Source organism: Mauremys reevesii, linkage group 2 (genome assembly GCF_016161935.1).
Source record: "Mauremys reevesii isolate NIE-2019 linkage group 2, ASM1616193v1, whole genome shotgun sequence".
NCBI lineage: Eukaryota > Metazoa > Chordata > Testudines > Geoemydidae > Mauremys > Mauremys reevesii.
The window spans coordinates 163,748,314-163,775,755 of record NC_052624.1 but is presented as its reverse complement, the minus strand read 5'-3'; the positions used below and the strand labels follow the sequence as shown (position 1 = coordinate 163,775,755).

The 27,442-nt window shown below is 42.9% G+C and overlaps 1 long non-coding RNA gene across 3 annotated transcripts in view; it reads left to right on the top strand.

The window, feature by feature from the left end:
* LOC120398660 overlaps positions 1-27,075 on the top strand; it is a 53,363-nt gene extending 26,288 nt beyond the window's left edge. For 2 of the 3 annotated variants that reach the window (XR_005594614.1, XR_005594613.1), the window contains exons 4-5: positions 391-458; positions 24,734-25,699. This is a non-coding gene — a long non-coding RNA (uncharacterized LOC120398660). Of the gene's footprint in view, positions 1-390; positions 459-24,733; positions 25,700-25,855 lie in introns of those variants that run through there. The other variant, XR_005594615.1, reaches the window with a different exon arrangement.
* The last annotated feature ends 367 nt before the right edge of the window (positions 27,076-27,442 follow it).

Below are 27,442 nucleotides of genomic sequence, written 5' to 3'. Positions count from 1 at the left end.
AGGACATAGGAACACCAAATTCTTAAGCACACAAGCGGTTCCATTGATTTCTATGTTATAATTAACCCATTTGATTAAAAACCTCAGAATGGGGCCCTGAATTTTTACACAGCTAGATTCTCAGTTCCAAACATGTGAAAAAGTCTTTGCTCTGTGTTTAGGTTTGTCAGTATTAAAAGTATTACTTCCACTAGTCTACAAATAGATTTGTTTGCCTTAATTAACACCCTGGTCTGATGACACACAATGCTTCCCATATGGTCTGTTTTGACAATAAATGAGGTACTAACTCATTTCCTGCTTTTATGGTATTGATGCAGATGCCATTCTTGCCATTAGTGTTTCTTCAGGCTCTCTGGGAACTGACTTTTCCCTTCTATATTTATGCAGATATTTATTCAGATTGACTTGGTAGCTGTGAGGTGAGAAAATGGAGAATATGGAAGATATGATTCAAGGTAGGCAAAATGTGAATTTCCTAAACAATGAAATGTACATTTTCATTGCAAGAGAAAAAAAATCCTTTTTCATCTTTTGGTATTAAATGCGTCCATTAATGTTGTCTCTTTGAAACAAAAAAAAAATGAATGAATGTCTGTCTTTGAAAGCTCTCTAGCTCACTACTTTCCTGTCTTGTTCTTTCTTTCTAACTTCAGTGACAGCAAACAAACAAACAAACAAAAAGTCTCTGCTAGATAATAAACACATTTGCCAAGCTGACAGCTCACCTGCATTTGGCAGGTGAAACCCAGAGTTCACTTTGGGTTTGATCCTGTTCCTGTTGAAACCAATGGTAAAACTCCCACTGGCTTCATTGGATCAGGATCAGGCCCTGTGTCACCTTCCCATTCTTCAAACAAACTGAATATACCTGCTTTTGGGTATTGAGCAAGTCACATACTCCAGCTTTCATTTCATAAGGACATGAGAAATGTGACCAAAGATGTGTATGGGGAGAAGAAAATCACCAAGAATGGTGAGAGAAATGCACTGGAGAGAGAGGATGGGGGTGAGAGATTCAGAGAGAGGGCATCATCTAAAGTCCATTGAAGAAAATGAGTCTTTCTATTCACTTGAATGGGCTTTGGATCAAGCCCAGTGAGAGGAAAGGAGGAGAAAAGTCAATGGTGGAAAGGGATTTTATGCAAAAATATCAACCAAAGCATTTTAAAAGAATGAAAAGTTATAGATAAAATTGTGTAAGGGGGGAAAAAGACACCAAAAGAATGTATAGACATTAAGGAATTTTAACAAAACAATTTCCACAGGTTCATCTGCAGCAACGGTAGTTCTAATGGTAACCATTGTTTAAACAAGAATCCAGCAGCATCAAACATTTTTGCTCCCAGGTCAATTAAACTAATGCATCTCACCAATTTAGCCCCAGTAGGCAATCTTTTACTCTAATTCCTGAAGGTCAACAAACATATACAATCTGAAATAAAATTGCATTAGGATGTAGAAAAAATGTAGAACAGGAAGCAAACCAACGAAAGAGAAATACCAAACAACCAAGAGATATTGGAGTGTTCTTGGGGAAAAAAAAAACAATTAAAGCCGGTTGATAAATTGGATGTTTTTTGAGAAAAGTTTGTCCCTTTTTTCGTTAAATTTCAATTTTATATTTTATTTTTATTTCTTTTTGCCAGTGCTAGTAAGAATCCCTTCTTGCAACCAGCTCACTATCCTTACTATGAATCACCCTTATTGATTTTATTTTATGAAAGAGAAATAAAAATATTAAATTCCTATATAAAGTTGTTTAAAATACAGTTTACTTATGTCTTGTATACCTATGAAGATTTTGCAGGAGGCAAATATCAAACATTTATACTGTAAAACAATAAATAGATTACACAGAAGATAATGTGCTCAGCCTGCACTGCACTCTGTGAGGGCAGACATTTTCACCTAAGTGGAATCTCACTTGTGGGAATTAATATTTACTGAACTATTATGTCTGCCATTTTTAAATTAAGACAGAAGCAATACCTTAGCAAGGCAAAAGGGAGTAATCCAACTCACCAAACACAGCCAATTCAGTGTATGTACCTTTATTCAAATCAATATAAAAATGTGTATCAATTATGTCAAAGAGTTCAGGGATTTTAAAAGACTAGTCATGTGTTTAGGACAATCACAAAATGGACATTTATTAGGAGCATTAACTAAGCAAACTATAATTTATCTTTTGAGAAATGCATTAGAAATTTAGCGCATAATAGCTAGTTGTAAGCACTATAAGTTCATAAGAGCTTCATAAGAAAAAATTAATCAGGATTCTGACTCACTTATACTTAAAATATTAGGAGAAATCTGATGGCACGAGTTAATTTTATAGCTCTGTGAAACCTACCAATTTCAATGTGCAATGATGTAGCGTAACCTTTTGTAGAGTTTAGCTCATATGATCAAGCAACCTGTGGGAGCTGCTTTATTGCTGAATTTGCTCACATTCCAGAATTCCAAGTGAACGTTAAGCAAGCTCAATGAAACTTGATTATTTGTAGACAGAAACTTGGAAGCCCTACTATCTCTCTCTTTTCCTACTGGTTCCTCTCTATCTCTCCCCCTCAAGAGGCCCAGACTTCATTGCAACTTTCACTCTTCTTTCATTGTCTAATGGTGACGAAGGGCTAGTGGCCCTACAGTGTTTTCAGAAGAATTCAGATCACCCAACTAACTTTTCTAACTTTTCCAGAGGCAGTTGATGGCCAACTCATTCTGTCCTGGTTATGTCTGGTCTGAAGACCGACTCCATTCTTACTCCCTCATCCACCAGGTATCTTCCCTGGTAAATGGAGAATGGCTAGCCTACTGTTCCCTGCCTGCAGCAGCATGAGCTGGAAAGGTCACCCAGTGTGAAATCCTGGCTCCATTGAAGTCAGTGGGAATTTTTCCATTGACTACAATGGGGGACAGAATGTTACTCCCTGTTCTTTATCTGTTTGAACTCTTGTCTTTTGTTTATCTTCTTGTACTATAAGCTCCTGGGGTCAGGACTGTTTTTTCCTCCATGTTTTCTATGGTGCTGACTATAATGTCATTGCTGAATATGTAACAATTGTACACTAACATTTGACCTTTCTTCTGGCCTTTAGTTTGCATGTTAGGCTTTCCCAATGACTGGTCAGTCTGCTGGTACTTCTGAAGAAATAAGTTCCCTCCCACTTTTGAGCTCTTGGGAGAAAGTGCAAGCTAATATTATCACCTCTGTCTGTGGTCTGACTTCTGCAATATTGCAAACTCTAGTGATTTGGGTGTTTTTTTTTTAAATCTATCTTATCAAAAGGTGATGACTGGCTGCCAAATCATACATTTTCCCTTATTCAAAGTGGCTATTTTAACCCCTTACTGTCAGTGAGGCCTAAGCCAGCAGCTTGGCTTTAATTTCATTATAATCTGTCTGTTTATGGAAGGGAGGCAGTCCTATAATAAAGACGGTTGTCACCTCTCACTGTTTTCAGTGAGACTGAACCCAGGCCCACGGGTAAAGTGGCTAACACTCTACAGTTTGGGAAGAGCTCGACTAAACATTATTAGGGCACAGGGTCTGTGAGGAGCAGCAGAGATACTGTAAAAGAAGCTTGAGGAGTCTCAGGGTATGTCTACACTATGGGATTATTCCAATTTTACAGAAACTGATTTTTGGAAACAGATTGTATAAAGTCGAGTGCACGTGGCCACACTAAGCACATTAATTTGGCGGTGTGCGTCCATGTACCGAGGCTAGCGTCGATTTCCAAAGTGTTGCACTGTGGGTAACTATCCCATAGCTATCCCATAGTTCCCGCAGTCTCCCCTGCCCATTGGAATTCTGGGTTGATATCCGAATGCATGATGGGGCAAAAACAGTGTTGCGGGTGATTCTGGGTAAATGTTGTCAGTCAATCTTCCCTCCGTGAAAGCAACGGCAGACAACCATTTTGCGCCCTTTTCCCTGGATTGCCCGGGCAGATGCCATAGTACGGCAACCATGGAGCCTTTTTTCACTGTCACCGTATGTCTATTGGATGCTGCTGACAGACGCAGTATTGCAGTGCTACACAGCAGCATCCCCTTGCCTTTTGCAGGTTAGCAAAGACTGTTACCAGCTCTACTGTACTGTCTGCGGCCTTGCAAGTTGACAATGATGGTTACTGGTCATACCGTACCGTCTGCTGCTGTCATGGGTGCTCCTGGCTGGCCTCGGTGAGGTCGACTGGGGGCGCATGGACAAAAATGGAAATGACTCCCCAGGTCATTCTCTTCTTTAAGTTTAGTCTAAAGGGAGAGTCAGTCCTGCCTAGATTAGGGGGCAAGCCTATTTAAGAACCAGAGAGGCAAATGGCCACTCCGGGTCAGAGCCCCAGACATCCCGCAGAAATGATGAGCTGCATGCCATTCTAGGGAGTGCCCCTGCAACAACCCCACTCGTTGCTTCCCTCCTCCCCTACCCCTCCTGGGCTACTGTGGCAGTTATCCCCCCATTTGTGTGATGAAGTAATAAAGAATACATGTGTCATAGGTTTTCTCCCCCACTTGGAGCTTTTTGGTTCCAAGATGGGGACCTGCATGGACTCCTCTAAACTAAAATCCTAGTTTAGATCTGGTTCTCGCTGCCACCAGTCAGTTTTAAGTGTCTGACACACTCCCTGTTCCCCCAAAAACTCTCCCTCGGGAACACAGATTCAATCTCCCTGAATCTCAACACAAAGGGAAGCAGCCCACTTCCCCCCTCCCTCTCTCTCCTAGCCTACTCCAGAGAGATACACACCGATTCAACTCCGTGAATCAAACCCAGGAGGAACTCACTCTTCCCCCCTCCCCTTCCCCTGAATTTCCACAAGAGAAGGAATTAACCAAGTCCAAAGAAAAGAAAAGAGTTTATTAAAAGAACAAAAGAAAGTACACTATCTCTGTAATACCAGGATGGAACAATACACAGAGTCTAACCTATAAACCTGGAGAGAATTCCCCCTCCCCCTTCTTTCTCAGTAAAAGCAAAGTAACAGCAATCAGGAATAAAGAATTTATCAAGCAAACACACAACTACAAATGTAGAAATAAACTTATAATACTAGTATGCCTTTCTAATACTCACTAGACTGAATAGATGAAAAGTACTGCAGAAACCTGGGAGGACTTGATTAAGATGTCTGGATTCCCTTAGCTCCCAAGAGAGACTCAGCTCAAAACAAAGAACACATAAAAAAACTTCCCTCCACAGAGATTTGAAATTATCTTGTCCCTGATTGGTCCTCTGGTCAGGTGTTCCTCAGGTACTGCTTGTTAACCCTTTACAGGTAAAAGAGACCTTAACCCTTAACTAACTGTTTATGACAACATGAATAAGAAACAACACTGACTTTATTGCCTCTGCAAGCAGAAATCAAAGGGGGGAGGAGAGGAGAAGGCAGCCTCCAGATGCTATGATATTCCAGGCAGGAGTGAATCTCCAGGAGACAAAACTTAAAGAAGAGAATGACCGGGAGTCATTCCCATTTTTGCCAAGGCGCCCCCAGCCGACCTCACTGAAGCCAGCCAGGAGCACTCACGGGACGACGATGACAGATATCAGTCAGACTGCACCATCTGCTGTCCGCAAGGCAAGGGAAAGGAAGGGGATGCTGCTGTGTAGCGCTGCAGCACCGCATCTGCCACCAGCATCCAGTAGACATACGGTGACATTGAAAAAAGGCGAGAAATGATTTTTTTTCCCTTTGGTTTCACAGGGTGGGGGGGCCTAACGACATATACCTGAACCACCCGCGACAATGTTTTTGACCCTTCAGGCTTTGGGAGCTCAGCCAAGAATTCAAATGGTTTTCAGAGAGTGCGGGAACTGTGGGATAGCTACAGTCGTCAGTCGCCCCTCCCTCCGTGAGCATCCATTTCATTCTTTGGCTTTCTGGTACGCTTGTCTCAGCTCCTTAAGTTTCACGCAGCACTGTGTCAAGTCCCTGTTGTGGCCTCTGTCCATCATAGCCTTGGAGATTTTTTCAAATGTTTTGGCATTTCATCTATTGGAACGGAGTTCTGATAGAGCAGATTCATCTCCTCACACAGAGATCAGATGCAGTATCTCCCATACGGTCCATGATGGAGCTCTTTTTTGATTCTGGGATTGCCTGGTCACCTGTGCTGATCAACGCTCCACGCTGGGCAAACAGGAAATGAAATTCAAAAGTTCACGGGGCTTTTCCTGTCTACCTGGCCAGTGCATCCAAGTTCAGATTGCTGTCCAGAATGGTCACAATGGTGCACTGTGGGATAGCTTCCGGAGGCCAATACCATCGAATTGTGGCCACACTAACTCTAATCTGAAATGGCAATACCGATTTCAGTGCTACTCCCCTCATCGAGGAGGAGTTCAGATATTGATATTAAGAGCCTTTATATCGAAATAAAGGGAGTCGTTGTGTGGACGGGTGCAGTGTTAATTTAGTTTAACGCTGCTAAATTCAAAATAAACTCGTAGTGTAGACCAGGCCTAAGTGGAGCAGGGTATGAGCAGAAGTAGGAGACAGATTCAGAAGTTGAAGGGGAATGTGGTACTCACACTAATTCATGTCTCCAGGGGTATTGCCCCAGTGTTAAACCCTCTCTCTGTGACTCTTATGGGAATTTGTGTGTTGTGTCCTTTGTCTAGCTACCCTTTCTTGTTCAGCTGTCAAAACATCTCATGATTATGTTAAACGGTAGGTCCCTCTTCTAACCTTATTATCCTGGTATAATTAGCAGTGGGACACTATTTCATTCACATAATTACATTCCTATCAGTCTACAATCTCCATTGTACCATATGTTCTGGTTTACTCAATGCTTAATGTAGGTCAGTATATCTTGATATTCAGTCTTTTAATTTCCTTCTAAGTAGCATGGTAACATACTCAGAATTTCAAAGGTACAGTCTTCCACTTTAAAGTCTACCTTCTGAAGTTGTCTGAAGCTTGAGGCATGTGAAATGATTTTTTCCCCTCCTCCCATCTTCCCATGTATAGTCTCAGTAAACACCTTTAGGATGCTTGTTCAGTTAGGTTTCTAATAAATCCTTCCAGACAAAGTAAAACAGGTAGGTTGGAGACCTCCCTATTTTTGAGGAACTTTTTCAGATGCCAATTATTTTTTCTCACCTCAGGTGGCTTCTGGCATTGTTTACAGTTTTGAAGGCCAGCCAGATATTTTACACAGACACACAAAAAATCCCTGAATACAGCCCCCAAGATACTGTTCCAAACACAGCAAATGCATTTCAAAATCAGACAATGATTCAGAACATCACACTAACAATTAGCAAATAAACATATCATGCCAAAATTCAGATAAATATAGAAAGTACAGATTTTAACCTATGCGCACGAGGGGTTAATATGTCAATCAGAACTGATCTAGAAAAGAGATTAGCACAAAACAGATAGCAACTTCTCTCTCCCTCTGTGTAGACTGCAATTACAATATTCCCTGAGGGGCACTTAATTATAGAACTCTGGTCTGACATAGCCCCAGTTTGTACTTTCTGGGCATGCTGCTAAGTCCTTTTTTTTCTTTCAGTCATCTTGTGTGGAGGTTGCTTGCTGAGACTAGGAGAAGGATTGTTGATGGGTATTATTATTATTAAGTAGCTTAGATGAAGATTTTAAAAAATAGATGCTTATAAACCTAAATAAGTAATATAGTTTTTGAAAGTGCTGAGCAACAAGCAGCCCTTTCAGATCCAAAACCTTGGATCTCAATACCATCAGATTTTGTGGGGTTTGAAATTCAGATTTGAATTTTGTGACATGGGCCCAGCTTTAGCAGATAATATATTCATGTAATAAAAACAAATATTAAAAGAAAAATAAAGTACAAAAAGAATGCTGTTATGCTGGAAGGCTGTTATCATGCATATCTTTGATCAACAGATCAGTCATAGACCCGGTGAAAACTGATGAGTGTACTAAGCACACAGGCTAAATGGAAGGAACAATTAAATGTACCTTTGTGCACTGAGAGCTGAAATAATAGAAACCATTGCCCAAGACACTTTAGCCAGCCTGATAAGGCTAGAGCAGAAGCTAAGCCGGGTGGCCTGAAGCGTTTCCCTGGAGACTGATTGCAAATTCAGGGATTGGAGGTTGCTTGGTTGAAGTTGTGTATACCTGTGTATGAGAGAGAGGGGCAGATAACAACCAGAAAGCAAGGAAGAGGAGAGAGAAGCAGTGGAAGGTGACTTCGATCTGACTGAAAGGAGGACAGAAGCGACTTTGGCATGGTCTACACTACGCTTTTAAACCGATTTTAGGAGCGTTAAACCATTTTAACGCCGCACCTGTCCACACTAAGAGGCCCATTATATCGCTATAAAGGGCTCTTTAAACCGGTTTCTGTATTCCTCCCCAACGAGAGGAGTAGCGCTAATATCGGTATTACCATATCGGATTAGGGTTAGTGTGGCCGCAAATCGACGGTATTGGCCTCTGGGCGCTCTGGACAGCAATCTGAACTCGGATGCAGTGGCCAGGTAGACAGGAAAAGACCTGCGAACTTTTGAATATCATTTCCTGTTTGCCCAGTGTGGAGCTCCGATCAGCACGGGTGGCGATGCAGTCCCAAATCCAAAAATAGCTCCAGCATGGACCGTACAGATGTGATCGCTGTATGGGCAGACACATCTGTTCTATCAGAGCTCCGTTTCAGAAGACAAAATTCCAAAGCATTTTTAAAGAATCTCCAGACAGAGGCCACAGCAGGGACTCAGCACACTGCTGCGTGACAAGCGTAACGGAAAGCCAAAGAATCAAATGGACGCTCATGGAGGGATGGAGGGGGGACTGAGGACTCAAGCTATCCCACAGTTCCTGCAGTCTCCGAAAAGCATTTGCATTCTTGGCTGATCTCCCAATGCCTGTAGTGTCAAACACATTGTCCGGGGTGGTTCAGGGCATAGCTCATCAATTTACCCCCACCCCACCCCCAGAAGGAAAAGGGAAAAAATTGTCTCTTGACTCTTTTAAATGTCACCCTATGTGTACTGAATGCTGCTGGTAGACACGATGCTGCGGCAGTGAACTGTAGCATCCTCGCCCCCCGCTCCTTGGTGGCTGATGGTACAATATGACTGATATCCATCGTCATCATCAGCCTTGTGGCAGATGGTACAGTACAGAAGGACTGGTATCCGTCCTCATCATCAGCCCATGAGTGCTACTACTTCCCAGTAGATGGTACAGAACAGCTAGTAACCGTCTTCATCATAGCAACAGGGGGCTGAGCTCCATCAGCCCCCGCCCTTCATGTGTAAAGAAAAGATTCTGTTCTGCCTGGACTATAATAGCAGCGGGATGCTGGGATCCTCTCCCCCACACTGCTTAATGTCCTCTCTGGACTATCATAGCAGCTGGAGGCTGCCTTCCCCTCATTTTATCTCACTAACAAGTCACTGTTTCTTATTCCTGCATTCTTTATTACTTCATCACACAAATGGGGGGACACTGCAACGGTAGCCCAGGAAGGCTGGGGGAGAAGGGAAGCAACAGGTGGGGTTGTTGCAGGGGCACCCCCTGTGAATGGCATGCAGCTCATCATTTCTGCAGGATCTGACACGGAGCGGCTGTGCTCTCTGGTTCTCTGATACACTGGTTCTCTAGTACACTTGCCCCATACTCTAGGCAGGACTGATTCTATTTTTAGATACCGACCTCAGCCAGGGGCACCTATGATAGCAGCAGAGAGTACAGTACAGAAGGACTGGTAACCATCATCTCATTGTCAATTTAAAATGGAAACAGATGGTACAGAACAGCTGATAACCATCTCTGCTATCATGCAAAAGCAAATGAATGCTGCTGTGTAGTGCTGCTGAATGCCTCTGTCAGCAGCATCTAGTACACATACGGTGACAGTGACAAAAGGCAAAACAGGCTCCATGCTTGCCATGCTATGGCGTCCGCCAGGGCAATCCAGGGAAAAAGGGCGCGAAATGATTCTCTGCCGTTGCTTTCCCAGAGGAAGGAGTGACTGATGACATTTACCCAGAACCACCCGCGACAATGATTTTTGCCCCATCAGGCACTGGGATCTCAACCCAGAATTCCAAGGGGCAGGGGAGACTGCAGGAACTATGGGATAGCTACGGAATAGCTACCCACAGTGCAACGCTCCAGAAATCGATGCTAGCCTCGGATCGTGGACGCACACCACCGAATTAATGTGCTTAGTGTGGCCGCGTGCACTTGACTTTATACAATCTGTTTTACTAAACCGGTTTATGTAAAATCAGAATAATCCCATAGTGTAGACGTACCCTTTGTCTGTACAAAGTGCAATCTGGTCTCCATATTGGAAGAGAAGATTTGAGGTCTGGAGAAACAAGTATTGACCCTGAACTGCATAAGAGAAAATGAAGATTTCCTGGACAGATGTCAGGATATGCTTCTGTGGGCACAACATTCTGAAGAATCAGAGCAGGTTGTGCAGCAGAGACAGAATGACAGTCAAGAAATTTGACTGGCAGCATGTGACCTCCAGAGGAAGAAAGCGGAGTGTCCATGTACCAGCAATGGAGATATAGGTGAGCAACCATTTTCATGTTCTCTCCACAGGTACTAATGCGGAGAGTGGACTAGATGATACATCTGAGGGAAGGGAGCAGAAGGAGACTCCACCAATCGGAAGGCATGGGATGCACTGTTCTAGGGATGGGGGTTTCAGGACCACCACTCCCAAGAGAAGGAGGCAGGTGGTGGTGGTGGTCAGGGACTCCCTCCTCAGGGGGACTGAGTCATCCATTTGCTGCCCCGACTGGGAAAACAGAGAGGTCTGCTGCTTGCCAGGAGCTAGGATTCATGATGTGATGGAGAGACTGCCGAGACTCATTAAGCCGTCGGATTGCTACCCCTTCCTGCTTCTCCACGTGGGCACCAATGATACTGTCAAGAATGACCTTGAGCAGATCACTGCAGACTATGTGGCTCTGGGAAGAAGAATAAAGGAGTCTGAGGCACAAGTGGTGTTCTCGTCCATCCTCCCTGTGGAAGGAAAAGGCCTGGGTAGAGACCATTGAATCGTGGAAGTCAATGAATGGCTACGCAGGTGGTGTCTGAGAGAAGGCTTTGGATTCTTTGACCATGGGATAGTGTTCTGAGAAGGAGGAGTGCTAGGCAGAGACGAGCTCCACCTAACAAAAAGAGGGAAGAGCATCTTCACAAGCAGGCTGACTAACCTAGTGAGGAGGGCTTTAAACTAGGTTCACCGGGGGAAAGAGACCGAAGCCCTGATGTAAATGGGGAAATGGGATACCGGGAGGAAACACGAGCAGGAGAGCGCAAAAGGGGAGAACTGCTGTATCATACTGAGAAAGTGGGACAATCAGTGAGTTACATTAAGTGCCTATACATAAATGCAAGAAGCCTGGGAAAGAAGCAAGGAGAGCTGGAAGTCCTGGCACAGTCAAGGAACTATGATGTGATTGGAATAACAGAGACTTGGTGGGTTAACTCACATGACTGGAGTACTGTCATGGATGGATATAAACTGTTCAGGAAGGACAGGCAGTGCAGAAAAGGTGGGGGAGTTGCGTTGTATGTAAGGGAGCAGTATGACTGCTCAGAACTCTGGTATGAAACTGCAGAAAAACCTGAGCATCTCTGGATTAAGTTTAGAAGTCTGAGCAACAAGGGTTATGTTGTGGTGGGAGTCTGCTATAGACCACCAGACCAGGGGAATGAGGTGGACGAGGCTTTCTTCTGGCAACTAACAGAAGTTACTAGATCACAGGCTCTGGTTCTCATGGGAGACTTTAATCACCCAGATATCTGCTGGGAGATCAATACAGCAGTGCATAGACCAGGGCCGCCCAGAGGATTCAGGGGGCCTGGGGTCTTCAGTGGTGAGGGCCCCTGTTTCGGCGGTAATTTGCGGGGGGTCCTTCCACTCCGGGACCCACTGCCGAAGTGCCCTGAAGACCCGTGGCGGGGACCCCCCACCGCCGAATTAACGCCGAAGAGGGACCTGCCGCTGAAGAGCTGGGTTTTCGGCAGTAATTCGGCAGCGGGGGGTTCTTCGGCCCCGGAGCAGAAGGATCCCCTGTTGCTGAAGACCCAGAGCGGAAGAAGCTCTGGGGGTCCGGGCTCCGTGAGAGTTTTCCGGGGCCCCCGGAGTGAGTGAAGGACCCCGCTCCAGGGCCCCCGAAAAACTTTCGTGGGGGTCCCTGCGGGGCCTGGGGCAAATTGCTCCACCTGCCCCCTCTCTGGGCAGCCCTGGCATGGACAATCCAGGATGATTTTGGAAAGTGCAGGGGACAATTTCCTGGTGCAAGTGCTGGAGGAACCAACTAGGGACAGAGCTCTTTTTGACATGCTGCTCACAAACCAGGAAGAATTAGTAGGGGAAGCAAAAGTGAATGGGAATCTGGGAGGCAGTGACCATGAGATGGTTGAGTTCAGGATCCTGACACAAGGAAGAAAGGAGAGCAGCAGAATGCGAACCCTGGACTTCAGAAAAGCAGACTGACTTCCTCAGGGAACTGATGGGCAGGATCCCCTGAGAGAATAACATGAGCGGGGGAAGGAGTCCAGGAGAGTTGGCTGTATTTTAAATAATCCTTATTGAGGTTGCAGGAACAAACCATCCTGATGTGTAGAAATAATAGTAAATGTGGCAGGCGACCAGCTTGGCTTAAAAGTGAAATCCTTGCTGATCTTAAACAGAAAAAAGACGCTTACAAGAAGTGGAAGATTGGACAAATGATCAGGGAGGAGTATAAAAATATTGCTCAGGCATGCAGGAGTGAAATCAGGAAGGCCAAATCACACTTGGAATTGCAGCTAACAAGAGATGTTAAGAGTAACAAGAAGGGTTTCTTCAGGTATGTTAGCAACAAGAAGAAAGTCAAGGAAAGTGTGAGCATCTTACTGAATGAGGGAGGCAACCTAGTGATAGAGGATGTGGAAAAACTAATGTACTCAATGATTTTTTTTCACTTCTGTCTTCACAAACAAGGTCAGCTCCCAGATTATTGCACTGGGCAGTACAGCATGGGGTGGAGGTGACCATCCCTCTGTGGAGAAAGAAGTGCTTCAGGACTATTTAGAAAAGCTGGATGAGCACAAGTCCATGGGGCTGGATGCGCTGCATCTGAGGGTGCTGAAGGAGTTGGCGTATGTGATTGCAGAGCCATTGGCCATTATCTTTGAAAATTCATAGCGATTGGGGGAAGTCCCAGATGATTGGAAAAAAGGCTAATGTAGTGCCCATCTTTAAAAAAGGGAAGGAGGAGGATCCAGAGAACTACAGGCCAGTCAGCCTGACCTCAGTCCCTGGAAAAATCATGGAATCAATTCTGAAGCACTTAGAGGAGAGGAAAGTTATCAGGAACAGTCAGCATGGATTCACCAAGGGCAAATCATGCCTGACTAACCTAATTGCCTTCTATGAGGAGATAACTGGCTCTATGGATATGCAGAAAGCAGTGGATGTGTTATTCCTTGACTTTAGCAAAGCTTTTGATATGGTCTCCCACAGTATTCTTGCTGGCAAGTTAAAGAAGTATGGGCTGGATGAATGGACTATAAGGTGGATAGAAAGCTGGCTAGATTGTTGGGCTCAACGGGTAGTGATCAATGGCTCCATGTCTAGTTAGCAGCCGGTATCAAGCTGAGTGCCCTAAAGGTTGGTCCTGGGGCTGGTTTTGTTCAATATCTTCATTAATGATCTGGAGGACGGCGTGGACTGCACCCTCAGCAAGTTTGCAGATGACACTAAACTGGGAGAAGCGGTAGATATGCTGGAGGGTAGGGATAGGATACAGAGGGACCTAGACAAATTAAAGGATTGGGCCAAAAGAAACCTGATGAGGTACAACCTAAGAACAAGTGCAGAGTCCTGCACTTAGGACGGAAGAATCCCATGCACCGCTACAGACTAGGGACCAAATGGCTAGGCAGCAGTTCTGCAGAAAAGGACCTAGGGGTTACAGTGGATGAGAAGCTGGATATGGGTCAACAGTGTGCCCTTGTTGCCAAGAAGGCTAATGGCATTTTGGGCTGTATAAGTAGGGGCATTGCCAGCAGATCAAGGGCCGTGATCATTCCCCTCTATTCGACATTGGTGAGGCCTCATCTGGAATACTGTGTCCAGTTTTGGGCCCCACACTACAAGAATGATTTGGAAAAATTGAAAAGAGTCCAGGGGAGGGCAACAAAAATGATTAGGGGTCTGGAGCACATGATTTATGAGGAGAGGCTGAGGGAACTGGGATTGTTTAGTCTGCAGAAGAGAAGAATGAGGGGGGATTTGATAGCTGCTTTCAACTACCTGAAAAGGGGTTCCAAAGACGGTGGATCTAGACTGTTCTCAGTGGTAGCAGATGACAGAGCAAGGAGTAATGCTCCGAAGTTGCAGTGGGGGAGGTTTAGGTTGGATATTAGGGAAAGCTTTTTCACTAGGAGGGTGATGAAGAACTGGAATGGGTTATCTAGGGAGGTGGTGGAATTGCCTTCCTTAGAGGTTTTTAAGGTCAGGCTTGACAAAGCCCTGGCTGGGATGATTTAGCTGGGAATTGGTCCTGCTTTGAGCAGGGGATTGGACTAGATTACCTCCTGAGGTCCCTTCCAACCCTGATATTCTATGATTCTATGATTCTATTGGGTACAGTACTTTCCAGAAAGGCAGACTTGGGTTTCTCAAGAAGGAAGCTATCTCCTGTTCTTTGTTTCTACTATGTTCAGGAAAACAAGAGTTTGTGTACATTCTATGTAGAGAAACAGGACTGCTCCAAAGAAAGACCTGATTCATATAATCAATTTTTCCTCCTACTGGAAACAATTTGGCAATGCCCCAGATATTACCAAACTGCTCATCTCAAAGAGGGGCAACCATACTTTTGGCGATCCTGGGTTTGACAACTTCATATGAACAGGAATAAGAATAATGCAAGCCATATATTATGAAATACAATGGGTCAATATTATCCACAACATAATTCTACTCACTTCATTAAGTTAAATTGGGGGTTGATTGGGTCAGTGTACAAACAGAATTTTATAATTATACTACGAGAATTAATGTATGATTTTATTTTATTTTGCCAGCTACCCTTTTTGAATAGCAGAAAGGAATAACCCTTTGGGACTATGGGATTTTGTTTCCCATATGCATTACAAATTGGGCCCTTTTTAGGGTTTTTTTTTAATTATTATTATTAAGGTTAAGTTAGTAAGAGACAGAATTCTGTATTATGTCTATGTTAAGTAAATTGAAGGCCTGGACCTCAATGTCAATTGTTCTGGTTATAAAACTTAGCAACGTTTAATTTGTAGTGTCTTTTTGCTCAATATAAAATACTGCTGTTTGTATTCTCAAAAGTCTCTGTAAAAGACTGTGTGAATGAGGAATGCATGCATCAGGAAAAGATAAGGTGTGAAGGCTATTGTTAACCAGATGTTCAAGAAAGGAGGAGCGAAGACACTTATTGAGACTTATTGACACCAAAGAACCATCAACACGCATCCATAATTGAGGAAGGGCAGATTAACGACCCTGAGGTGGAGACTGGAACCCTAAAGACAATTGATTAAATCAAATCCGGGAAAAAATGACCCTCTAAGAGGTGTTTTGGACTGTTTACATGAAAAAAATAATACCAATTAAAGAGTCATAAACTGACACAGCAAAATCCATAGACTTCAACAACAAAAAAAGACTATAAGAACAGAGTGATTTGCCATGGGACTTTGGGTTCATCTTGCCACTACTCCAGGAGCATCGGATCACAACCGACAAAGCCTGGCTGCCCTCTGTGACCAATCTGGCTGGCCACTAGATTGATCCAGACTCTAAACTGGTAACTATAAACATCAGCTGCAGGGACTATGTGCATGGTGTGTGTGTGTGTGACTGAAAAGCATATGCTAACTGCTGAATTCTCAATAAATATGGCGTGTTGCCTTCTCCCCTATAAAAGATCTCGTGTGCTTTGTTTAAGCATAACATTTTGGTGGAGAATTGCAACATTATGAAACCAAAGATCACGTATGAGTAAAATCAATCTTCAAGTCATGTTTAATTTGATCCAAGAAATTCCTCTGAACCACATAGTACTCTGATAATTTTTTTTGTTTGTTTTTATAAAGAAATCTTTCACAAGTTGAAACTCCAGCTAGGTAAGCATACAGGTTCTAAATTAATATATTGTTCCAGTCCCAGTTATAATAGTAACCTCATTGCACAAGGCAGAAGTGAAGTTATAATGCTGAAATTGAAAAACAGTCATGCAGGAAGATTAATTGTCCATTTCAGGACAAAAATAATTCCAGATCAAAGAATTATAACTTCACAGTAATATAGTGGTCAACTTATGATGAGATTTGGGGCATGAGCATATTCTATATTCTGTATTCTCTTCCACTCGCCTTGCAATTATTCCATTCCTAACATTTGATGTAGGTTTTTAAACCACATATTTTCAGTTTCTCTATAGTTCTATACATTTCATTCACTATTTTAAAACATGTTAATAGCATTCATGGAAATTTTCTAGAAGAAAATATTTTTCCAGAAATTCTTCTGGTAGCACTCTAATATCAACCCCAGAAAAAAATGCTTTCCACAAAGAATTTCTATTTGAACTCCGGCAAATGTGATCCAGTAATAGGAAAGCAGGTTCTGAGACATTGTCAACAAGGAGATCACCACAGCAAATGCATACACAGAAGATTTGAAGGACAAAGTGAGTTTTGTAAAAGTATCTGCTTCCCAAGCAAAAGGGTGTGCAAGTAGAGCTGGTTCGAATTCCCCTTCCCCAGACATGGAAAATTATAACTTTTCTTGTCCAAAACTATAGATACTATTTTTTTTCCTGTTTTGGGGCACAGAAAACCAAACATTTGTGGTAAAAATTTGTTGCTTTTTTTTTTCTTCAGTTTGGTTCTTATGTTCAGTTTTCAGATGTTCCATTCTCCAAAGAAAAATAGAGTTTAAAAATAAATTAGACACCCTGAAAATTTTCATTTTGTCAAAATCCTCATTTTCCATTGAAAAACATTCTGTGAAGTATTTCAGCTAGGACTAACTGCATGAAAGAAGGAAAATCTGATGAAGGAAGACTGAGAAAATGGGAACAATTAGGAAAAAAGTTGTATAGGGCAAAAGTTAATGGGACGTGAGATTAGATGAAGCTGTGGAGACAGGACCAGAGTTATTCAGAGCTTTGAAGAGGATGACTAGGAATTTGCTTTTCATGTGCAAGGGTAGGATTAGCTAATTAAATGATTTGCAAAAGGGATGACGTAGTAAGAGTTGGCTGATCCATTTCTACCATGTTTTCTTTTTTCCCTTTTCCATTTTCTTTTCCTTTTTCAAAGTCTTTTAAATTTATTATTCAGATTTTTGTAAATACTGAATCATTTCATTGTTAAAATTGGTTGAGGTTCTTAACCACAATGTACTTTAAACAGGAAACTGTAAATATCAACTTTATTTTATTCTGTGGTTTGTTTCTCAAACTACCATTCCACCATCAAAGACCACCATCAGGGAGCAATTAAGGACAGGTATAGCTGAGGAGGCTGTAAAAGCAGCAAGACACCTTTTTTCCAAACTTATTATAGACTTCTTTCCCTTCTCCTCACCCATGCTAACATAACAAGTTTCCCAAGAGTTCTGATAGTGAAAAACATTAAAGTGGGGGCAAATCAAGTAAAGGTCAGTCCTGCTAAATCAGAGAAAAGCTTCAGGTCCCCATGCCATGATCATAATAGAGCAGCATACCTTAAAGCTAGTTAAAGGTTAAATGAGTGAAAAGAGAGGAATAAGTACACTGAGAACCAAGAAAACAGAAAAGACTGTAACTTTTTGAATAAGCATGGAGGTGATGTGGCTATCTGTACATGCACACACACAGCTAAACTATATGGCAAGAGAATATACCAGCTCACGCAGTGAAATTTAAGGACACTTCTACCACTCCCCAAAAAAGAGATTCAGCCCCCAAAATTGTGAATGGTTGTGTATGAAGCCTTAACTAAAAGAATACATTTCTGTTAATTTAATCATTCAATTGGGTATGTTTTCCATTATGCCACTATCTTTACATAATATTAATAATCAGAAGCCATGTGGCAATTAAATGAAATAAGGACTTGTACATATCACTATATTGATCATGTGCTGCTTTTTTTGTCTGCTTCCATGAATAATTTCTTGTTTTAGTGGATTGTGCCAGCACAGGATTCAAGCTCGCTTAGAATCCTATGCTGCCCTTGCAATATAATACAAATTTATTGCATAGCTTACCCAACTCAGAAGCACTTTCCCAGAGCAAATATTAATTTATTATTTATTTAGATATATACACATGCTAAAACAAGGACCTGTCTGTATGCTCTAGGTATACTTGACATCATGTAAAAAATACCACCAATCAATACCCAAGCATAACTGAAGTGCAGCAGTACCATTCATTATAACCCTCTACCATCAAACCAAACAACTCAAAAACTCACATCTCCTTTTCACTCCTGTCAACACTATTATGAACACCAGTGCTGATCAGCCAGGAGGTGAATTAGACATAAAGGGAGAAGGAAGCAAAGGGTATGGATAACATTAGACCTGTATGACCTGTAAGTCCAAACATGAGCTTCTACAACTAGAGCTAAAGGAGCAGATTCCTTAGCCATTGGCTGTAACAAACCCACATACTCTGGAGATTGGGCAAAGTGAGGCACACAGAACAGTGGGCCAGTGTAGGCAGAAATTTTGCAAAGGCTGAGGCTCAGCTGCCAATGTAACCTTTTATTTCTTAACTCTAGCAAATTATTTAGAATTGGGCATTTCTGTGTCCACTTCTTTCCTTTGAAAGAACAAAATTTATGCCATCAGAAAATAGTTCAGTGAACCGGCAGTTCAAAGAGTAATGCCAGCCTCTAGCAGTGGAGATTTATACTGAGTAGCTGTAACGTTGCAGATGGTTTTTTATGTCCTTAAAACTCAAGTTCTTGTTTGAAGTCAGGTCAATTTACTGATTTTATTTACTGACTCTGTGTTCCACTTTGAAAGACACATGTCTAAACACAATTTAAAGTAGAGGTCAGGGACTTTTGTGAAGATTATTAAATATGATGTACAGGGGAAAATACTGTGGTGGTGAATAAAAATACAATGTATGAGAATGGTATTTATTTTTGATAAATATTGCTGATAAGAACATATTAACAGAAATGGTAGAAATAAAATTCAGGGTATTTTTAATGTTCATGTGAATTTAGTGCTTGTTGAAGGTGATGGATTTAATATTTCTCTAAAGTGAAGCTACAGAGATAGAATCCTCTGTGCTTCATCCATATTGTAGTGCCTAGAGACATCAAAAGGTCCAAGCTCAATTATGCTAGTCACTGACAAACACATTGTTGATATATCCCCTGCTTCAAGGACCCTACTGTTTAAATAGATAAGGCAGAGTAAGAAAGTATCATTATGCCATTTTACAGATGGGGAACTGAGGCACAGAAAGGTGAAGTGACTTGCCCAAGGTCACACAGGAAGTCTAAACACAATCCTGAATTGAACAGAATGCAAATCTCTTGAGTCCTAATCCAGTGGTTTCACCATAAAACTATCCTTCCCATAGAGTAGAAACTCCATGGATAGTAAGAGTGAAAGCTTGCACTATACCAGGGATCAGCAACCTTTGGCATGTGGCTCATCAGGGAAATCCACTGGTAGGCTGGGACGCAGGTTCGGCTGATCGCAGCTCCCACTGACTGCAGTTTGCCATTCCAGGCCAATGGGGGCTGTGGGAAGGGACATCCAGCACATCCCTTGGCGCTTCCCACAATCCCCATTGGCCTGGAACAGCAAATCGTGGCCAGTGGGAGTTGCAATCGGCCAAACCTGTGGACACTGCAGGTAAACAAACCATCCCAGCCCACCAGTGGATTTTCCTGACGGGCTGCGTGCCAAAGGTTGCCGATCCCTGATGTGGACGCTTGTCCATTGTGAACTGGACAGGTACCAAACTTATTCAACATAGGTTACTAAATAGCAGCCTCCAGTTGTTAAGTACTTTGATTAGTACCAAAGTGGCATAGATATAGTTAATTTTATTAACGTGAACTAAGTTGTTGTTTTTTCTCTCTAAAGCTTTTAAAGCATGTAATCCATAAATTGCGGAGCTACTTTGAACATATTTAATATACTCATAATTTAAATGTAACAATTAAAAATATATTGAGCCTGTAATTGATGCACTTCAGATTTGCATATACCTTTAAATACACCGACTGCATCTCAACTGATCTCACTATTTTTGAACCTTCTTATTTGATAAAGGTAATTCCTGACTGGGACAAAGTTGCGAGAAAAAATAATTCAAGGTTCCAAAAGTCACAAGTATGTGCACAGTTCTTGTGGGTCGAGTATATGATAGATTTCATGGTCGTCAACGCTAACATTAAGGATACAGAGGCACTCGCAGTTTAAACACATCTTTGCAAGTTTCTCAAAAAATGTCCTTTTCAACTGAAATTTCATATGTGACACAAAAATGATTTTCTTTCACCCCAGAAGTGAAATTTCCCAACTCTCACAGATACAGAATTACATATTAGTTTGATTTGCGGAACGTTCAATAGTTCTGGACTAGTGACAGGTTTAATTTTCAATATCTCATGAGCCATTAGGGTTGAAATGGATGTTTTATCATGCTGGAAAACTGGGAGTATCCCTCTCCAATGGGAGGCAGCAATCATTCCTAGCTCTGGCAAGTTGGAAGATACTAGACCATAAAAGCATGACATTGTAAAGCAACCTTTTAGTACAGTTTAGAGACTTCTGCTATTTCTTGGTTAATATTTTGTTTCTCTGTAGCTAATCACCTTATATAATCATTTAATTGTGTCTTCTATTGTTGTGATTAAATCATATGTAATCAGAGTATAATGAATAGATTTAAGTTGTAGATTATAGATATAGGAATAGGTAGGAGAGTATTATAGGGGTATAAGGCTGATGAACATGTGTGAATGATGAGTGTGTATTTGGTATATAAGTTAAGTAAGGTTGTAATGCAGGGCTTGCAGGCTGGGACCTGTACGATTTTACCTAGCCACATGGATGGAGGGGTGACCCAGGAGTTGACATGTACCAGTAAAGTTACAAGATCACTGGAATATATGTGCTAATATGTGATGTTCAGGAAGCTATGCCATAATGTACCCATCAATACTACAAGGTGCCAGATTGTAACATCATGGGAAATTTTGCAGCAACTGCAGGTTACCATACTCTTTGATCTGTATGCTAATGAAAATAAAGGGAAATAAAGGGATAACCTAGGAAAAGGGAAGCATCCAAAATTTTATGGGATATGGAAGTCCAGGTAAGGGAAAAGGAGTTGGAACCCTCATGCATATGTATAAGGGTTATGGGCATGAGTATTATGCAGAATAAAAAGGCATTCTCCAGAATTAATAAGGAGGAAGAATCCATCAGGAGACTCTCCACAGATGACTATTAGCTGAGAGATCCACCCACCTTTATGGTGTTCTTTGGGATGTGAGTATGAAAACATTGATGCTGATCATCTTATGGTATTCCTCCAACATCACATACGAATCTTTAATTGTGACTTTGATCATCTATGAAGTACGGTTTTTAATAAAAGAAAGATTGTTAAATTGTGAATGTTGTTGTGGTCACGACCATCATTCCTCATGTGCTCCTAGAGCAGGGGTGGGCAAACTTTTTGGGCCAAGGGTCACATCTGGGTGTGAGAGGAGGTGCGGTGTGCAGGAAGGGGCTCAGGACAAGGGATTGGGGCAGAGGAGGGGTGTGAGGTGTATGAGAGGGCTCAGGGAAGGGGGTTGGAGTGCAGGAGGGGTGTGGAGTGCGGGAGGGGGCTCAGGGCAGGGGGTTGGGTGCACAGGGGTGCAGGATGCAGCAGGGAGCGCAGGGCAGGGTTGGGTGAAGGAGGGGTGTGGGGTGTGTGAAGGGGCTCAGGGCAGGGGGTTGGGGGGTACAGGAGGGGTTTGGGCTCTGGCCTGGCGCTGCTTACATCAAGTGGCTCTGGGCTGGCAGCGGTGCACACCGGGGCCAGGGCAGGCTCCCTGCATGCCTGCCCTATCCCCGGCCCCACTCCACTCCTGGAAGCACTGCGGCCCCTGCGGGAGGGGAGGCAGAGGGCTCTGCGTACACTGCCCTTGCCACACCTCCAGGTACCTCCTCCGAAGCTCCCATTGGCCACAATTCCCTGTTCCCGGCCAATGGGAGCTGCTGGGGGCAGTGCCTGGAAGCAAAAGCAATGCATGGAGCCCTGTGCCCCCCTGCCTAGGGGCCTCAGGGACGTGATGCCAGCGGCGCTGCGGGCCAAATCCAAAGCCCTGAGGGGCCAGATCCGGCCACAGGCCATAGTTTGCCCACCCCTGTCCTAGAGTCTTCAGAACTAATGATATTTCTAATAGTGGTTCTCCCCTTCTAATACTAATAACTGTAGCCCTTAGGGAATGTGAACCCTTAGCACAGGTTACTATGATTTAAGATACCATTGGTAATATAAACCAATCAATAATATAAATGCTACATCTCCCTCTGAAGCCTGTACAGCTGAATTCAAGGTGATAATACTGTTTCTTTATACAAGTAATAAGAGAAATAATGCCACTAAAAGCTGGCAAACCCTCTGAAACCATTCTAAAAAAAATCTGTTGGATATAAGCAAAGCAAAACAGCTGATTTGATATAATATAAAGCTTTTATTCACCCTTGTATGGCTCTACCAAGTGACTGTGTTTCTTGAGGATAATGCAGTTATAAAATGTATATACCACATCATCATGGTACACGTGTCGGAGTCACACACCCCTAAAGGTATTACGGATTCAGGCACCATCAATCAGCCAGTGTGGTTGTTCCACTGTTTGAAGGAGATTCAGTGCTTGTCTACATTGTAGGGTAATGTTCTCTATACTGGAGAGTGATTTCTAAAACATACTAATATTTTTGCGCCTTAATTGGTACCTGCAGACCCTGCTGGTGCACACTAAACATGCCTTAATGTGCTCTAACATAGTATCGTTTCAAACAGCACTACATTAAAGTGTGACAGCAGACTCTACACGCACCAATTAACATGCAACATGCTGGTGTACTTTATAAATCTGAGGGGTTATCTACAGGGTGAGGTAATGCACTCTATAGGGATGTGATTTCTAAGACCCATATTTGAGCTCTGACTACATTTAAAGAACATTACAGATACAAAGTCAAGTACAGTACTTAGAAAGTAAAAATGGCACCTGAGAGGACAGTGCTTGAAGGTAAAGATGGGGGGTGGGGGGAGAACAGTAGAGAGATCTGAGTAGGGTGGTGAAGAAGAGAGACACTAAAACATATTTTTGCTTGTAAACTGACATTTGTTCTGAAAGGCATCAAGAGATACTAAACATGGTGTCCTATGATGACACTTTAGCAAAGTCACTTTTTAGAGTATAACATTTAAACGTGTGAAAACACTAGTTTTTCAAGCTTAAAAATATTGGAATTTTGGAATGTTTTTATTTTCATATTGTGACAAAGTTCCTCCTCTGCCTTGGTGGGTCCTGCACTTATTTCCTTGCCTCAGAGATTCACGGCAGCCCTCAGTTTGGCCACTTTTGCTAGTGGCTCAAACCTGCCGTTCACTCAGCTAACCTCATCACTGGCCAGCATGGGGAAAGGGAAAACAATCCCTACAGTCTCTGTGTCCCACCTAGTGTGTCGGGGACAGGCAGATCCCTTTCCAAATTAGACCTTCCCTTCTGGTGTTTCTCACAGACCAGGTCAACTCCTCCTGTGTTCAATCAGTAGTTGGGGGGGATGGGGAGAACCCAGGCCCACCCTCTACACCGGGTTCCAGCCCAGGGCCCCGTGGATAGCAGCTGTCTACAATGTTCCCTGTATCAACTGCGTGAGAGCTACAACTCCCTGGGCTTGCCCATGGCCTTTCTCAGCACCTTCTTTATCGTCACCACAGGATCTTCCCCCTGAAGCCTGATCACTCTTGAACTCTCCACTCCTTCAGCAGCACTCCTTCTCACTCCCTGCTCCTTGCACACACCCCTACTAACTGATGGAAGGTCCTTTTTAAACCAGGTGTCCTGATTAGCCTGCCTACCATAACTGATTATAGAAAGTTCTTAATTGGCTCCAGGTGTCTTGATTAGCTTGACTGTCTTAATTGGTTCTAGCAGGTTCCTGATTGCCCCTGCTCTGGTCACTCAGGGAACAGAAAATTGTTCATCTAGTGGCCAGTATATTGGTCTTCTACCAGACTCCTGTACCCCACTGGTCCGGGTCTGTCACAATATGCACTTTTGAATTGAGAACAATCCTGAGAAATTTCACCACACATCATATTTTCTTGAAGTTCCAAGCTCTAGAAATTAGGGACATAAAATGAATGGGCTTTCTTAGTCGTGACTACCATACAGTAATGATACTGCAGTGCCATAGTACATATAAAGTATATTTTTTTCAGATAAGTAGTAAATTAATTGGCATTAATTTAACAGTCATATATAATCACATACAGCTATAGATATATGTACTATAGAACAAATATAGAAAACTGGAAATGTATTGTTACTATTTTGATATATATTTAAATAAATATTAGGAAAATATGCACATTTTAGGCCCAAACAGTTGGTGCAAGTAACCTGGGAATATCTGGTGGATGTCCCTTTGTAGAAAGACTTCAATTTCCACCTCTGGAAGAACTTCTCCTGCATTCTAGGTGAGGTCGTTGAGGCAGACAAGAAAAGCTGTGGTCTGAATGTAGTTGGTGCCTGTCATGGTGGCAACCCTAGGACCCGCTGATGGACTCCAATGGTGAGGGAAGCTGTCAAGTTGAAGAAGGAGTCCTTCCGAGCAATGCTCACGAACTGGACTTCTGATATGGCTGAGAGGTACTGACTGGCTAAGAGGGCTGTGGTTGTGGTGGTTGTTGAAGGAATGACCCAGCTTGGGAGGAGTTTGGAGAGACCATGGAGAATGACTACCAGACATCCTCAAAGGTGTTCTGGCAACCACTCGTCACCTTGGGAGGGGTCATTGAGATGTTACCCAGACTGTACTCACCAGGGGTGATGAAATGCTGACCTCAACTGAGGAGATCGTCAAGAGGTGGAAGGAGCACTTTGAGGAACTCCTCAACCTGATGGACATGTCCCGCTTCCAGGAGGCAGTGCCGGAAACCTCTGGAGATATCAGATCTATTTCTGATACTGAGATCATTACGGCAGCAAAGTGCCTTCATAGTGGTAAGGCAGCAGGGGTGGATGAGATTTGCCTAGAGATGTTGAAAGCACTGGACAATGGTGGGGTGCTGTGGTTAACATGCCTCTTCAGTGTGGCGTGGAAGGTAGGTGCAGCACCTCTGGACTGGCAAAGCGGGATGCTGGTCTCCATATTTAAGAAAGGAGACCAGAGGGTATGTTCCAACTATAGGGAGATCACACTACTCAGCCTCCCCGGCAAAGCCTATGCCAGGGTTCTGGAGAGGAGGTTACACCTGTTAGTTGAACCACAGGAGGAACAATGCAGATTCCGTCCGAGCAATGGTTGAGCTCTTTGCTCTCTCACAGATACTCGAGGGGTTGTGGGAGTTTGCTAACCTGATCTGCCTTTGTTTTGTAGACCTGGAGAAGGCATATGACCACATTCCCTGAGATGTCTTGTGGGATGTGCTGCTGGAGTATGTGATACCCGTGCTGCTTTTGCATGCTATCTATTCTCATCCCTCTGTTCTTGGAGTGAGAGTTGTGTTCATATTCTTGGCATTAAGTTGAGTTTGTTAAAGGTGGGATTCCACCAAGGGTGTCTTGTCCCAATTCCTATTCATGATTTTCATTGACAGGATATCAAGGCACAGCCGAGTTGTGGAGTTCATCTGGTATGGGGACTCAGACATGGTGTCTCTGCTGTTTGCAGATGATGTCCTTCTTGCTTCTTCAGACTGTGATCTCTGATATGCACTCAAACTTTTTGCAACTGAGTGTGAAACGGCTAGGATGAGACTCAGCAGCTCCAAATCAGAGGTCATGGTCCTGTCCTGGAATAAAGTGGACTGGTCTCTCCAGGTGAGGGAGGACCAGCTGCCCGTAGTGGATGAGTTCAAGTATCTAGGGGTCTTGTTCACAAGTTATGGCAAGCGGCAGTGGCAGTGATGTGGGCGCTGTACCAATCCATAGTGGTGAAGCAGGAGCTGAGATCTCAGATGAAGGTCTCGGTTTTCAGGTCAGTCTATGTCCCCATCCTTACCTATGGTCATGAACTGTGGGTAATGATCAAAAGGACGAGATTGAGGGTACAAGCAGCGGAAATGAGGTTTCTCTGCAGGGTGCCTGGGCTTACTCTCCGAGACGGGGTGAGGAGCTCGGCTATGTGGGAAGGCCTCAGAGTAGACCAACTACTCCTCTGGATCAAAAGGAGCCAGTTGAGGTGGCTTGGGCACCTGATAAAGATGCCCCCTGGGAGGCTTCCATTGGAACTATACTGGGCACATCTCACTGGGTGGAGTCCCCTGATGCTGACTCAGGACACGCTGGAGGGATTATATCTCCCGGCTGGCCTGGGAATGCTGGAGAATCCCCTGGGAGGAACTGGGACCTGTTGTGGAGGAAAAGGAGGTCTGGTCCTCCCTACTCACCAGGAAAAGTGGCATAAAGGAAAAAAGAAGATGATGATGCACATTTTACATTATAGTTATCAGAATACTTTACCTGGACATGTTCTGATACATTTTGGTTCTTAAATTGAAAAGCAGGCAGTGCAAAAACATATAAAATGAACTGAGACAAATTCTGCTCTCATTAAAACTGATGCACTTCCTCTGGTGTAAATCAGAGCAAAATTTAGCCCTACAAATATATCTTTAAAGACTAATCAGGTAAATTTATTTAATAATATCAAGACTCATTTGGAAAGTGCACAATCCATAATTAGCTTCCTTTTTCAAAAAGGTTGTTAAAAATGTAGTTTCAGAGCAGATTACAGTTCACTTCTGGTTTATGTGTGCATGAAATAAGTGATTTGCGCTACAGTGCAGTTTTAGAGATTACCCAAAAATGAACATTAAAAACCACATAATTTAAGCATTTGTTCTGATAAAGGCATTAAGTATTAAATGATTTTTTGATCTTTTTTTTCCTCTCAGATTTTTATTTTAGGGCAACAGTCAAGAACAGATTTAAAAAATTAATTACTGATCTTTAGAATGAGAGGGGAAAAAACATATTCTGCTATTCTCTTTCATCCTCACCTATTGCTTTGTTTTCCTTTAAATTTCAGTACATGTTGTGAGACTAATTCTTCAACTAAGCATAGTGATGCTGCTCATCTAGTTTACCCAACTACACAATTAATTTTTTACTCTGTAGTGTTGTGTGTTGCACCTTTACATTTAATTTTATTTAATATTGTTTAACCCAGATTTTGTTGATGT